Consider the following 17212-nt stretch of genomic DNA (forward strand, 5'->3'; position numbering starts at 1 on the left):
GTCTATACAAGGGCGACGTACTTGAGGACAATATTGTGGAAATGGAAGAGGATGTAGATGAATATGAAATGGGAGATGTGATACTGCGTGAAGAGTTTGACAGAGCACTGAAAGACCTGAGTCGAAACAAGGCCCCCGGAGTAGACAACATTCCATTGGAACTACTGACGGTCTTGGGAGAGCCAGTCCTGACAAAACTCTACCATCTGGTGAGCAAGATGTATGAAACAGGCGAAATACCCTCAGACTTCAAGAAGAATATAATAATCCAATCCCAAAGAAAGCAGGTGTTGACAGATGTGAAAATTACCGAACTATCAGTTTAATAAGTCACAGCTGCAAAATATCAACACGAATTCTTCACAGACGAATGGAAAAACTAGTAGAAGCCAACTTCGGGGTCAATATTTTTGGGACAGACTGTAATTTCAGTGAGTACAACAATGCAAGATTGGAATGCGATGCGTGGACTGTTGCAAAACAGCGACCGCAGAAACGGCGAATGTTTGTGCTAAGCTCGTACTGGGACACTCACCAGTGCCTGCGAGTGCGGCGAAAACGTAAATAATTTTATCAAGACAAAAACTGACGTGTAATGGAAACAGTGGCGCATCAAAACTTCATTCACGGGAGAAGATCCATGTCATGTATTCTGCAAGACAGTGCTAGCTTGACACTCGGAAACTGGCGAAAACTTAACAACAACTGCCGCACTAATAAATGCTTCTTTCCCACTAGCGTAACCATCTGCAGCGGGAAACAAATATTACGTTGGTTGTGTGTATGTTCCTTGTACTACGTTGGAGATGCGTAGCAGAGCTGACTCCTGCCAACAAGCGCGGGGGGTGAATATCATCCCACTCCGCCACGCCCAGGCGAGACAGAAGCGCATCGCCAACCGTGCAGCCGATCAGCTGATTCTGACGTTCCGCGACGGCGAGAGACACGCTGGCGTCGAGCGGGCGTTGACCTCTCCACAGCCGCCGCGACCGCCGAGCACCGAACACACCAACCGACGCCGTCGCGAGCTAAACGCCGCGGCGTAGATCAACAACGACACCGCAATCAATTGTTATAATGACCTCATTTCTTTGCATAGTGCAACAAAACATTATTTGTAATGTATGCACATCCTGTACTCCAATGACATCCCAGAAACATTTAAGTGAAAGTGACCAAAGCAGTTAGTCTGTCGCTCCACCAAGGTTTTCCCCACATTTCCCTACGGCCGCGCCAAATGGGGAGCGAACAGTTGACACCCCTGGGACTTGAAGTTTATGGACTAATTCGTGATTGTATACCTTTGAACACTGCAAAAGTTGCAACCCTAAGAAGAAGCAGCCAAAATGAAACTAATTGTATTCTATGTCCTTTTGTACATGACTGTATACGTAACCAATTGTAGTATATTATATTGTTATGTAGATAACTTCATCTGTATTACACTTTGTGTGCAACACACCTCAGTAATTACAACATACGATGTGATATATGTAAGCTGTGAAAGAAAAATCTGCGTGTGGACACTGTGGATATGAAAGAGGAAATATTTATGTCAAAAAACACGAACATTTTTTATGACATAAACATGTCGGGGGGGGGGGGGCAATATAGCGTCCCCAGTGCTATATTACGAAAAGACTTAAAGAACAATATTTATAAAGAAGAGACATTCAAAAATTGAATAATATATTTTTATCATGTAGCCGTAAAACAATAATTTCTGTGTCGAGAAATGCAAAGAAATGCAATGCAAAGAAATAATTTATGACAAAATGATCTAAAGAGACGACAAGATACGCTCTTTTATTAATTTTTTTAGTCGACTTCACTTCTTTACTTGTCTTGATGATGTACAGACGGACATCTTGCGAGTGCTGGCAAATGTAAGCATATTTATATGAGTTAAGCAGATAATATATTAATTGAATATTATTGTGCACTTTTAATTTGTAAGAGGTGATCCCGAGTTCATGTCCGCCTTCCTTGAATTAACCTGCATTCAAGTAATTTACGGTTCAACAATCACAGCGGCCGATGCAGCCAACGACGCCATTACGTGGCGATATTAACTTATGAAAAAATTAGCGGAAGCGGAAAACTCGCCCGCTATTAACATAATATTAATTTTTCTCCACAGCCGCCCGACGTTGCAGAAAATACTGAGCTTTAAGATTCTTATTTTCAGTACCATAGCCGAGAGCCAGAGCCAGGACTTCGACTAAAATACAATGGTTAACAGAGGTAAGAAAAATACTCTCGCGCGTGTGTGGGCCGCAATTGTAATTAATAACTAAAGATCTTTTGCTTTAAAGTGAGCTGACTAGCCGAGGAAATTAATATGAAAAGTTTATTACATTGTACAACTTATATGCTCATGTTTTAAGATTCAGCGAGTCTAACATTCATTAACGTAACAACTAATTTAAGATTAATATTGTTAAAAAGGAGAACTTCAGGAAAGCATTTAATCGTAAAATCAAAATTAAATGAAATATCATTTTTATTAAGGCCCACCACGTAAGTCGACAACAATCAAAAAATAATAATAACAATAACAATATATTAAATTACGACGGCCGACGGACGCGAGAGTGTATTACAGAAATATGAGTTTAATAAATCAAAGATACAAATGTTAACATGAATTATCTGCTTTAGAATGGAATAAAAGATGGAGACCGACAACGGGAAGATCTGTTCTGGCTCCTGAGAAGTGTAGTAACAAAATTGGCTGTTGACCCTAAATAACGAAAAGTGTGAGGTCATCACCATGAGTGCTGAAGGGAATTCGATAAACTTCGGTTACACGATAAATCACTCAAATCTAAAGGCCGTAAATTCAACTAAATACCTAGGAATTACAATTACGAACAACTTAAAATCGATGGAAGACATAGAAAACGTTGTGGGGAAGGCTAATCAAAGACTGCGTTTTGTTGGAGGGCACTTAGGAAATGGCACGGATCTACTACACTTGTCCGTCCTCTTTTAGAATACTGTTGCGCGGTGTTGGATCCTTACCAGGTAGGACTGACGGAGTACATCGAAAAAGTTCAAAGAAGGGGAGCACGTTTTATATTATCACTGAATATGGGATAGAGTGTCACAGAAATGATACAGGATTTGGGCTGTACATCATTAAAAGAAAGGTTTTTTTACGCTGCGACGGAATCTTCTCACGAAATTCCAATCACTAACTTTGTTCTCCGAGTGCGAAAATATTTTGTTGACACTGACTTACATAGGGAGAAACGATCACCGCTATAATATGAGAGAATCCAGAGCTCGTACGGAAAGTTATAGGTGTTTGTTCTTTCCGTCTGCTATACGAGATTGGAATAATAGAGAAATGTGACGATGGTTAGGCACTTAAATGTGATTTACAGAGTATCCATGTAGATGTAGATCATTCTATCGAGTCGCCCATCCCATCTCGCAATACACAACGTCAATTTCCGTTTCTCCCACGTCACAGCAAGAGCGCCCCAAAGATGTGTCCTGTCTTCATTTCTGTAGATCTACTCAGCTCCTGTTACGTTTGAGCCCCCCCCCCCCCCTCCCCCTGAATCAAAGACGCCGACGGAACCCCATCCTTTACCTAAACGAACCCTTGTAGCCCATCTCCAAAACTGGTACACTGGTACATCCGGTATCTCCTCACTCTCTGGAATACCTAGGTAATAATTGTAGGACTAACAACGTTGAACTTTTTCCGCGATAACGTCGATCGCCACACTCAATTAGACAGCACGCCAAAATAGACTGGGCTCACCATCGACTGTAGACTATCTTAGAAATCCAACCTCCTCACGATAACGGAAAAGTTTGACTACAGCCCTAAACTATTAAAAGCACTACCAGTCTGAACCATGGGGTCTACATCCTCCTTACAAAGCCGTGATATAACCTCCGCTGTGCCAAAATTACTTGAACTCTAGTCCACCAAAATTCTATGACTCGCTCCAAAACTTTCCTGTCTGCTCTCCCCATCCTTCCTTAGTGAAAATCTGAATCAACTTGTACATTTCTTTCCCCATGCTAATTACTCATACTGAACCCGCTTCGCCCTCTGTAGTTCATTGAATCGTGAGTTCAACAGTCTAACCATTTAACCCTGGGTCAACAATTTGTCAACAATTTTTGTTCTTGTACGCTTCATTCACACCAGAAAATTCCACCAGCTTCATACATAACACACTCTTCAAAATGGAATGGCCTCACAACATCTGCTCATGAAATCCCTCCAGATAGCTCCCCATCCTTCCATATACAAAATAATCCCACTTCTTATCTCCAAGTCAGTAATGTTCTCACCACTCCCCCTTTCAAGGCAGCATGGTTACAAGTCCTTTCCCCAATGACCACATTTCTTTTCACAAAAATTTCACAGAAAAACTACACCATCTATCCTTTAAATTAAACCTGTACCTAGTGTTTAGCTCATCCTCAAAAACAGCAAGTGCTACTTGGAACCCCTTCCTGCTCTCTGCCACAAAACCAGGCACCTGTAGCATCACATTAAATCATCAAATATCAGTACAAGACGTTTTAACACAATTACGAAAATAGGGTTTTTCATGATAAAAACCTATAAACATGCAATCTAAGAAATTGTAAAGGTCTGTAAACCACATTTCCGTATTATATTGTATGGAACTGGGGACCTAGAAGCAACGGAGAGGCTTCGTCCCCGCGGTAGCCCGGTAGCCCTCAGTGGTTCACACCCCCACAACAGGCTACAGCAGTCCACTCACCCCACCGCCCACCGCCCACCACCGCCGCCGGCCCACACCGAACCGAGGGTTATTGTTTGTGCGATTCGGCACCCATTGGAACCCCCCCCCCCCTCCCCCGGGAACGTCTCACACCAGACGGGTGGATTAGTGCCGGGAAGGTTGGAGGAATGAAATAACTGGAAAAAAGAAACTTGTCTAGCGGCCAGTACATGACTCTGGGTAAAGCCATTTCATAGTGCTCATAACTTTGGTCGGTATCAAAATTTGACGATGGGGTGACATACTTCGAAAGGCTTTTTTTGAATCCGGCACTGGCCAAGAAAGCCTATTATAGCAGGTTCTGTTCTATGCGTAATAAGTAATTCGACTAACAGTTTGTCGAAAGCAGAAATGCATTATTATCATAATTTTACTTTTTATATACAGGGCGTTAGGATTATATGTGCAGATATTGTTGTCATTGAAAACTTAATATGTACCAACTTAAGTACGTTAGTCGCTTTTTCTCTGTGTCCAACAGTCTCCCGTAAACATGTAACGTAATGTACTACCTGGTGATTTCACCTGTCAGTATATACTAACCATTTGTCGTCCACGTGTCCTCATTTCAACATCTAATCTGTGGCCCAGGGCAAAATCATAATATTAATCCGTGAGCCGATTTTTAATATTAATTGCACAAGGCCAATAAAACTTATATAATTCGAAAGGAACTTTGCCACAGATCTCCACCCAGACAAAGTCATGTTTGTACGTAGCCGTGCAGAGTGGTAAAACAAGTAGATGTTTCTATATTCGTAACTCTGATGATACCTGCTCTATCACACGGTAAAAACTCCAATAAATGAACATCGACAATTCAAGTGCTGCCAACTTCAGCGCTACCTACCAATCAGGTTCTGTGGTAGATATGACACATGGAATTGCATTTTAGGGACGTTCATGTTTATTTGGTTTATTTGCAGTAAGGCAACCATACTGGGCAACTGCTACTTCGATGATATCGTCAGCAGTGAAAATCAGGATATCGTATTAACGAAAGCTGTAAATAACATTGTGCACTGGCGTCGTTATTTCGCTTTCTTTTCTGTAAAAAGTAAGTTTTTGGTCATGACCATTACGAGAGGTAAAAGGAAGTAAGCGTGTAAGCGTGCACACATGAGAAAAAAGAATAGTTTTCTTCTGTCTCTCCCATTGCTACCAACTTCTACCGCACATAATGATCAGATACTGCGATGCAAATGACGCACAAAAGTAATAACTTTCATGATTTCTCATTCTACGGATGTTCATGTTTAAATATTAACTTGCAGTAACACACACGCGATGGGCAGCAACAATGCCAGAACTGTAACTTTGTTGAAGCTGTCAGCAGTGCAAAACTAAATCTAGTAATGAAGTTTTAGGAGGCAAAAAACATTGTTTATTGGCGTCTTTTTTCCGTTTCTTTCGTCCAAGAGTAAACAGAACCTTAAAGACGAAGAGAGAGGAGAGAGAGAGACAATTTTTCTGTAGACAAAGTAAAAGGAATAGGGTGGACATTGACAGTGATAATCCTCTTGTTCTTTTTAAAGATTCATTTATATGTGCACTGACGTAATTTCAAATAATTTTGAGAGCTATAATTGCTGTTTGATGAATTGCCAGTCCACATTTAGTACTGTAAATCATTTCGTATCTGATATTACTTTATACAATACAACGGCTTTCACATAATACTATCATAAGTTATTTTTCCGCCATTAACAACAAACTTATTTTTCAAAGCACTATATGAAGAACTCAATTCAGATGGTCAAATAATTAAAGCGAAATCAAAGACGTACCTGAAGAATACTCGTTGCTACAGTCCAGCATTTGGTATGGGTGAGTTGCGATGCTAAAATTTCTGAGTTTTGCTTGTAGTGTATCATTTTAAGATAGAAGACATTTTTTATAACAGTTCAGGTCCAGTGACTCAGTTGATCGAATTTCGACCGCAGGTGACACTATTAAGCATTCTTGCCAAATGACGTTGGAGATACAAACTCGTAACAGCTATAATTATTAATCTGCAAATTATTTAAATATTGATGTAATTTTGTTCAGCACACTGTCCTCAGTCATTAAATAAATATCCGCACTTATTCTTGTAACACCTCGTCTATTTATAGTTCGTTTGTTGTTTTGCAAACGTTATAAAATGATTCTATGTATCAGTTATGTGGTTTTTATATATTTTCTCTGTAGAGATGTTTTTTCATCATAACTCATATCTGCATTCTAGTAATGCACGAAGTAATAGCAGTGTTTCTTTGAACTAACCAGCGAATTTGGTGGTGTCAGAGAAATGGCAGGGAACAACCCCTTTCAATCCATTAATTAAATTCTGATCTACGCAACATTTAGGAGTCCTTACATTGGACATGCTATATTAGCTTGTGTTCTTCCCATAGAGTAAATATCTCTGGAGTGAGCATTGCGTTCTGCAAATGTTGTCAACATTAAACCAGGATTGTCACGTGTTTTCGGTACTTCGCTGTGCGTGTGTGCTTTCTGCAGCGTTTGAAAAAAGTTTTTGTTGTGTTTCACCGTTTGTTGATAGTATAATAGCGAGGGTGAATTACTGTTGTTGCTACGGATGCAAAGAAAAATGTGTGAAAGGAGGAATAGTAACTTTTCATGGGTACGTACCATGTAGCTCCAATTATAGTTATCATATTAGTAAGAGACACTGTATATGTTTAAAAATTTCGAGACGCCTTATAATTAAGGCTTGATTCTGTAGACTTATTTTTCTACGATTTTATGACTATACCACAGTTATTACGGCTCGTACAAAAGCTTACAAACAATCGCTTCTTCTCGTAAATTTGCTAATGGAACTGGAAAGGGAATGGTTAGTTGTTTCAGTAAATACTATCCTCCATGCATTTATCAGTGACTTGTCGATTATGTATAGAGATTACTCAGTCTATTATTTATTTAATGAACTGGGAGCAAGTACTTAAAATGCGTTAAATAAATACCTCAAAGTGCCACCAGTAAGAAAAATTGTGCTTTAGGTCGCAAAAACGAGAAAATAAATACGTAGAAATACAAGAAAAAAGGACGAACTAGCAGGGATATAATCGCTAATGTGTGGCAAATTCGGTGTTTTTCGGACATTTGCAAAAGTACTAACGTACTGTCAAGTCGTTTTGCAGGATTATCACTGCAAAAATGTACTTCAGGCTCTGTAATACTATAAAGTGCCGTATCATACCGAAACTTACCAAAAATCGAGTGCATCTGAACTATGACACCTATCGCAATGAAGCAGAATGTAACATCACTTGCCCTTAAAAGTTACGTAGCTGGTTTATCCCCGGTATCAAATGGATACTGTTAAAATGTCTGCGCTACATATAAAAATAATCCACGACACGTACGAAAAGAATCCGTCTGTACTAGGGATGTAGTGACATTCTAAATATACAGGGCGCTATACGGACAAACACAAGACGTCCCGAGATCACGTGACCAGGCCGGCAATGTATGTTGACAACACAAAATCTGTTCTGCGCATGTGAATGCTCCCTCCAGAGATATTTACTCCATGGTTCTTCCCTAAGACCTGAAAATTTGATTTATGCAGTTTGAAAATGTACCATGAAATCAGAAAAATAGTTCCTCACATTAACAGTATTGTTTCATCTATGAGCAACAAGAACATCTCATTCATAGGCAGAGCAACTGTACGTTCAACGCGACGATGCTGCAGCGACCCTAAAACTTGATTGCAGGCAAACAGACGCGGAAACTGCGGCGCGGAACCGGCTGGGCAATTTAATTACGCCGCTCCATCGGTGGAGGCTGTAACTTGTTTACCAAGTTGCCGGAAACAGGCGTCGGTGTTAGGGTGGCCCGTCTATTTAAGGCTCGACGTGTTGTCAGCCGACGTCAGGCTTCCCTAGAATCTGGACGCAGCCGCGCCGCTGTGCCAATTACCTGAACACAACGCCCCCTTCTCTGCCAAAAGCGCTGCTTCTTATTCAGTGGGATGCCGCTGGAGGCACGTCGTTCTTCGCTAAAGAGCCCATTGGCAGCGCACAGCATTTCACTGTTTTCCTTTTCAGCATTTGAACGGTCGGTTCTATTCAACTACGACGCATGCTGCACATTAATCACTGTGACGTATTTTTTCCTCAAAGATAAATATTCCCTCATCTCTTCTTTTAAAAAGAAATGTCCTGACTGACCCATCATCGCCAGCCGGCACGGTAGCTCAGCGTGTTCGGTCAGAGGGTTAGCTGCCCTCTGTAATAAAAAAAACTGAGTTAATCTATTAACCACGAACTTTTAACGGATGTCTTACGACGTCCGCCCCGAGCAGATGCAACAAACGAAAGCGAACAAAATGAGACAAAAAAAATCATCGCCGATACAAAACATCTACGGATAGAAAGATGAAAAACTTGGAGGGGGTGTCGATCTTATACTGTACGCAAAATTTAAGAAGGATTTTTGGAAATTCCACCACAAGGGGGCAGAAACTGGGCACGATTTATTTAAAAAAATGTCTCTATTAAGGCAATTTTGAAGTAGGAACAACGACGATAGGTATGTGGTTTCTCGGTCAGAAATACGTGTTCCAGCAGCTTTGGAAATTTAAGCACTATTGGGTTAAATAGTGGATGAGTATTTTTTGAAAATAAATCATTATTCAAGAACTACTAAAGCATTTGTAAAGCTATAACTACAAAAATAGGTATTTGACATCTCAGAAATGAAAGAAATGCGTTTCAGTGTTTTTGGAATTTCAACCACTAAGGGGAGGAGAGCGAGAGTGAAGCAGGGGATGAGAGTTTTTATGTAAAAATTTCATAATGGAAGCACTTTTGAAATTAAATATCTGGAAATTGGTATTTGGCTTCTTTAGAGATAAAAAAGTACTTCTCTCAGTGCGTTTTGTAAACTGTAGTCCCTCGTTAAGTATCTGGTCCTTTTTCAAACTAAAATCTATTCGAAATGGCCATGAACAATTTCCATATTTCATGTAAAAACATGAATCCCCACTTTAAATGAATACTAAGAGCAAATTGAATTGAGTATTATATGCAAAGTAGCAAGGGGATTTATTCAGAGAGTTTCTAACGAACGTCCCTTTTGTTTCACTAACGTCTTTAGCGTCTGGGAATCCTTAGCATCTGGGAGTCTTTGTGATCGAGAGTTTAGCATCCGAGCTTTCAGCATTTGAGTCCTAAACATTCGCGTCTCGTACGTTCATGCGCCACTGCGTCAAATGTTCAACTTCATTGGAGTACTTAAAAGTAAAATTCTGTTCATTTAATTTACTGCCAAAAGTACGAAAACTGACAGAACTGAGGTATGACTAACTTCCAGCGAACATCTCAATCGACAAAAGATCGATATCGTTAATTTCAAACCTTGTTTGGACATTTATTGTCGAGCTAAAGTGTGACCATTGGGGTGTATAGTGAGTCATATAAAATAACTGTGTTAATAACAATCAAATTAAGTAAACAGAAGTGTCCTACGATTTTAAACAAAGTATCACGAGAAGTCAACCGTGTATTGGATTATCTTTAAACAACAACAATAATAATAATAATTGTTTATTCCACATTAATATTAAAAGGAGAAAACATCGTGCTGTATTAAATGAACAGTGTGCCTTTTGAACGAATTTATTCGGTGTACATGCGCTACGCTAATCAAAGGCATCGCGAATCGGCCGCCTAATAACTGTTAATGACCATCTTTGGTGCCAACAGCTAAACAGTGCTACCAGCCGATAATTTGAATCAAAATTTATTAACGAAAAAGACTTTAAAAGACTTGTGTAACCCAGAATATAGACTCAAATTAGTGCAAAGACCGAACATTATCAACGAATATTGACTGCAATAACAGACAGTGTTGTGTCGCCTCTCTTTCACATATCTCAGCGAGGTGAAGAATACTGCCAGGGCAAAGAAAAACGACATTACACTGTCGCTGGCTGTGGAAGTACCAGTAGGCAGCAACAGGAGGCGTCACCCAATTCAGGCATTAAGAAGACGGTGAAAGTTTTTGTGAAAATATTTCGTTACGTTGGTATTTGATTTGTAATCAGAGCCGCTTTTTCGTCTGCAGGATATTCGGAAAAGACCACGCTTCTATGGCCTTACTTAGCGCGAAAAATTTAGAGGTGTTGCAGTTGGTGAACAACATAAAAACTCAATTAAAAACAAACAAAAACGTATGTGCAGACTCTACGCAAACGAAGCAGCAGGCGCTTAGCTAGTAAAATGCGGCAGGTTACTTACACATCGTATTTTATAAAGTACAATGAAACCGTAGAAACGTTTTCCGATTTGTAAATATTAGTCTTAGCGTGTATAACTGCGTAAAATTTAATGTAGCAGACGGGTGCCGGCGTAAACGGCAGAGGACTTAAGTTACGTTGTGCAAGACGCGACAGTTCGCTGCGACTGCGACGCTGCCCCCTCCTCTTTTCCCAGCCTGGCAGACGGCGACACGGCCGCAACACGACAGGAGTCGTCGCTGTTTCCCAAGCTCCGGTCGGCGGCGGCGGATTCAAATACATAAGAAAAATAAGAATTCCGATTTTCTTGCTGTAAAAAATACTGTATGTTAATGCAACAAAGTTACATCGGCTCCCAGAGTTAGTTTTTCGATACAGATTCTCCATTTACTTTAAAAAATTGAAAAGTATCTCTTCCAGTTTTGCGTGTTTACTTCTCTATCAATTGTGAGGAAAGTAAAAGTCACAAAAAGTTGATGTTTGCGTATCTTACAGTTTCACATCACAGCTTGATAATGAGGTGTCTATTTTTCCGATATTCGTCACAGTTATTCCGATACTTAATTTACAAGTAACCTACTGCATAAAATTTGAATTGTGTACAGTGAAAAATGTGGTCGCTGGCTACTATACGTATGATTCACATTAGGTCATACATCATTGCCGATGAAAAGAAGCTAACATATCGAATTTTTTTTTTTTGAAATTGAGATCAGAATGATATCGATCTCCGTTTCCGAGATTTGGGCTCATGTATCTCCGGGAGCGTCGCGACTAGTCGCCAGTTCTGTCGACGCGCAACGAGAATCGTGTGGTCATCACACGATAGAGAATGCATTTGTTTTGTTTCGCTGACACATTTGGACCTAATGAAACCATTTTATGTCATATATTTCTCCGGTATGAGTTACTAATATTTCTCCATATTCTCTTGACAATATCATTTAAAATGCCACGAAATGTAGGTTTCTTAAAGCCAAGTGATCAAGCAGAACCCATTTTCTTGGTTTTGCTGAGGCACCTGAACCTGTTCCAAGCTTTCTTTCTCGTTTGTTTCTCTGATACGAGTACCGAATATTCCTCCATCTGTTTTTGCACATTTCACCTAAAATTCCAATTAAAGATAAGTTTATTGACAATAAGCGCACGATAGCGTCATTGCATTGTTTCAAGTTCTTGACAACAAGATAGGGTTACACCTTAAACATCTCTAGAATTTTCATTCTTTACGTCTACAGTATACACTGGCAGAAATGTGGAAGAAATAATGTCCGTGCTTGTTCACAAAATTTCCCCAAATTATACTTGTCAGTTTCTCCCATGCAGAAACTTTTGGAACAAGCTAAGGCAACTTTAATAGCCGACTGACTCTTTATTCCCATCCAAATGAACTTCCATATTCTTATATTCTGACAGCATACATCGTTATGGATGACATGAACATTTAATCTTGCCAAGCTGCACTCAAAAGATGACTCCAGGATTTACGAAAGACGAATTTCAATTGTGAACTGTGTCAGACCAGAAGGGCCTTGTAAAACAGTAGTGCACTTTTGGCACAAGTTTTTTGAGCACCATCTTCTACGAATGAATTGAAGTGAATGTGACAAATTACTTATTGCAGCATACTGTTTGCGCAATCTGTTGAGAAACGCCTTCCTCAAAAACGGACATCTATTGATTACAGAAAGCTGTACAACAATCTGGTGGTGGTTTTTCACAACTGGAAGGTATCATCAAGACACCAATCTACCGTTTACTTTCAAAGTGAAGGTATTGTAAAATGTAACTTTCTCGTTGTACTTTAGATTGTTCACTTTATAATGTACTTGCCGTTTTCAATTTTTATCATCACAAAAAGGAGTAATGCGAAAATTGACCTTCAAGTTCATTTTCATCATTCTAATTCTACATCTGCATGGATTATACTGATTTTCATAACAGGCCTGAAAAATTTGCATTAATGGGAAAATATTATATATTTCACTCACCTGCCAGTTTCAACTGTGCACCAATTTCTTCCCAAATTCTGTCTCTGAACATAGTGTCTCTATATTTAGGGTTCTTCAAATCGTAAAGGCAAGGCTGTTGCGAGACCAGCTCACAGAGCATCACATCCTGTGAGTGGCTCATTTCAGTTTTCCTTGACTGGCTCGACATCTTTCTGGCAGCCGTACGTCTTTGTGTCGTCCGACTTCCGTCGCAACACTGCTCACTGGTGCAGTGCTGCGGCAGCTGCCGTAACAATCGCGCGTCGCATCCCAAACTCGAACTGCGCATGCGCCAGCAGGCAACTTCTGACGTCACGTAGCGACCCGTCGCAGTCGCTAGTGTGCGTCGCGTCTTGGACAACGTACCTTTAGACCGCCGTGGGGACAGTAAACGTGCACGTGAACAGTTCGTGCCCACTTTCGCTTCCTACACCCGTAATTTGTGTTCCGCGTATAGCTAAAAAAAGAAAACAGCACAAAGCAAACCGGAGTGCACGAAATATTATGTAACTGCTACCGGGTATACGCTCCGAGTTTGGCAGAGCCATAATCGTAGTACATACAAGCCCTGTTTCTACGGATACTGTACACAACTGCAGCTCAGTCTGATGAACTGCTTCAATATGATTTTCTGTATTATGTAACTTTTCCTTCGTTGGTTTTTTAGAAATGTACTTAACCTATGTTTCTATTGTTGCTTTTGTTACAATTTAAGACCGAATGACAGCTTGGTCATTAGTGCACCTGCACTAGTGCTGTAAATTTTCTAGAAAAAAAATTACATTAAAAAGTTAAACAGCAAAATATTTAAAGAAAAAGTGTGCAAACACATTCTCGCATTTGGATGACAGCTTAATTCAGCTTAATTTCAGTCATTACTGTCGCCGTCAGAAGGTTAGTGCCTACACACGTCATAAAATTTTACCATCTTCTAATAATACATATAACAGCAGAAAATATTGAAAGCCGACAAGTGGAGAATTAGCTCAGTCAGCTTAACAGCTCATGCATCCCAGTAACTGATGAGAATAATATACAGAAGAATCGAAAAGAAAACCGGCGTTCTGTTAGGTGACGGTCAGTCTGACTTCAGGAAAGGTAAAGACACCAGAGAGGCAGTTCTGACGTTGTGGCTAGTAACGGAAATAGACTGAAGAACAGTCAAAACACGTTCATAGGATTTGTTGGTCTGGGAAAAGCGTTCGACACTGTAAAATGGTGCAAGATGTCCAAAACTCTGAGAAAAATAGGCATAAACTATAGGGAAAGATAGGTGATATAAATACATACAACAAACAAGAGAGTAAGGAAGACTCTAATACCAAAAACGAAGTGCTCGGATTTTGGAAGAGTTTAAGACAGGGATGCAATCTCTCACTCGTACTCTTCAACGTAAAATCGAAAAAGCAATGATGGAAATAAAGCAAACTTACAAGAGTTGGACACAGATTCAAGGTGAAAGGATATCAATAATAAGATTCGCTGATAGCATTGCTATCCTCACTGAAAGTGAAGAAGAAATACAGAAGGTGTTAAATGGAATGAATAGTGAAATCACTAACGAGTGCAGAATCTTGAATGAGAATAAGTCGAAGAAAGGTGAAAGTAATAACAAGTAGCAAAAATGAGAACAGCGAGAAAACATCAGAACTGGGATGCCAAAGTAACGAAGTGAAAGAATTCTACTACCGTGGCTGCAAAACCCGTGAATGACAGAGCAACATAGAAAGGAGGACATAAGAAGCAAAGTAGCACTTGGAAAAAGGGCATTCCTGGGCAAGAGAAGTCTACTAGTATCAAACATAAACCTTAATCTGAGGTAGAAATTTCTGAGAATATATGTTGGAAGCACAGCGTTCTATGGTAGTGAAATACACTGAAACGCCAAAGACAATGGTACAGGCGTGGGTATTCAATACAGAAATATATAGTGATGTAGAATACCATGCTGCGGTCGACAACGCCTATATAAGACAATAAGTGTCTGTCACCGTTGTTAGATCGATTACTGCAGCTGCAGTGTAATGTTATCTAGATTTAACTGAGTTTGAACGTTGCGTTATAGCACGAGAGCAATGGGACACAGTAGGTACTTTCCCTTACGACCATTTCAAGAGTGTACCGTCAAATCAGGTATCCGGTACAACATCAAATGTCCGACATCGCTATGGCCGGAAAGATATCCTGCAAGATCGGGACCAACGACGACTAAAGAGTATCATTCAACGTGACAGAGGTGCAACCCTTCTGCAAGTTGTTGCAGATTTCAGTGATGGGCGATTAACATGTGTCGCCGTGCGAACAGTTCAACGAAACATCATCCCTATAGGCTTTCGGAGCCGAAGGCCAACTCGTGTACCCTTGATGACTGCATGACATAAACCTTTACGCCACCCTGGGCATGGTAACACCGACATTGGACTGTTGATGACCCGAAACACGTTGCTTGGTCGGACGAGCCTCATTTCAAATTCTGTCGAGCGGATGGACGTCTGCGGATAAGGAGACAACCTCATGAATCCATGGACCCTGCACATCAGCAGGGGACTGTTCAAGCTGGTAAAAGTTCTGTAATGGTGTGAGGTGTGTGTAGTTGGAGTGATAGTCTAGATACGACTCTTGACAGGTGACACGTACGTAAGTATCCTGCCTGATCAGCTACATTCGTTCATGTCCATTGCTCATTCCTACGGATTTGGGAAATTGCAGCAGGACAATGTGACAGCCTATACGTCCAGAATGGCTGCGGAGTGGCTCCAGGAACACTCTTTTGAGTTTAAATACACTACTGGCCATTAAAATTGCTACACCAAGAAGAAAGGCAGATGATAAACGGGTATTCATTGGACAAATATATTATACTAGAACTGACATGTGATTACATTTTCACGCAATTTGGGTGCATAGATCCTGAGAAATCAGTACCCAGAACAACCACCTCTGGCCGTAATAACGGCCTTGATACGCCTGGGTATTGAGTCGAACAGAGCTTGGATGGGGTGTGCAGGTACACCCGCCCATGCAGCTTCAACACGATACCACAGTTCATCACCAGTAGGGACTGGCGTATTGTGACGACCCAGTTGCTCGGGCACCATTGACCAGACGTTTTCAATTGGTGAGAGATCTGGAAATGTGCTGGCCAGTCGAACATTTTTTGTATCGAGAAAGGCCCGTACAGGACCTGCAACATGCGGTCGTGCATTACCCTGCTGAAATGTAGGGTTTCGCAGGGATCGAATGAAGGGTAGAGCCACTGGTCGTAACACATCTGAAATGTAACGTCCACTGTTCAAAGTGCCGTCAATGCGGACAAGAGGAGACCGAGACGTGTAACCAATGGCACCCCATACCATCACGCCGGGTCATACGCCAGTATGGCGATGACGAATACACGCTTCCAATGTGCGTTCACCGCGATGTCGCCAAGCTCGGATGCGACCATCATGATGCTGTAAACAGAATCTGGATTCATTCTGAAAAATGACGTTCTGCCATTCATGCACCCAGGTTCGTCGTTGAGTACACCATCGCAGGCGCTGCTGTCTGTGATGCAGCGTCAAGGGTAACCGCAGCCATGGTCTCCGAGCTGATAGTCCATGCTGCTGCAAACGTCGTCGAACTGTTCGTGCAGATGTTTGTTATCTTGCAAACGTCCCCATCTGTTGACTCAGGGATCGAGGCGTGGCTGCACTATCCGTTACAGCCATGCAGATAAGATGCCTGTCATCTCGACTGCTAGTGATACGAGGCCGTTGGGATCCAGCACGGCGTTCCGTCTTACCGTCCTGAACCCACCGATTTCATATTCTGCTAACAGTCATTGGATCTCGACCAACGCGATCTGCAACGTCGCGATACGATAAACCGCAATCGCGATAGGCTACAATCCGACCTTTATCAAAGTCGGAAACGCGACGGTACTCATTTCTCTTTCTTACACGAGGCATCACAACAACTTTTCACCGGGCAACGCCGGTCAACTGCTGTTTGTGTATGAGAAATCTGTTGGAATCTTTCCTCATGTCAGCACGTTGTAGGTGTCGCCACCGGCGCCAACCTTTGTGAATGCTTTGAAAAGCTAATCATTTGCATATCACAGCATCTTCTTCCCGTCGGTTAAATTTTGCGTTTGTAGCACGTCATCTTCGTGGTGTAGCAATTTTAATGGCCAGTAGTGTGCTTCCGCTGGT

The sequence above is a fragment of the Schistocerca serialis genome, chromosome 8, assembly GCF_023864345.2.
Source record: "Schistocerca serialis cubense isolate TAMUIC-IGC-003099 chromosome 8, iqSchSeri2.2, whole genome shotgun sequence".
In the NCBI taxonomy this organism is placed as follows: Eukaryota; Metazoa; Arthropoda; class Insecta; order Orthoptera; family Acrididae; genus Schistocerca; species Schistocerca serialis.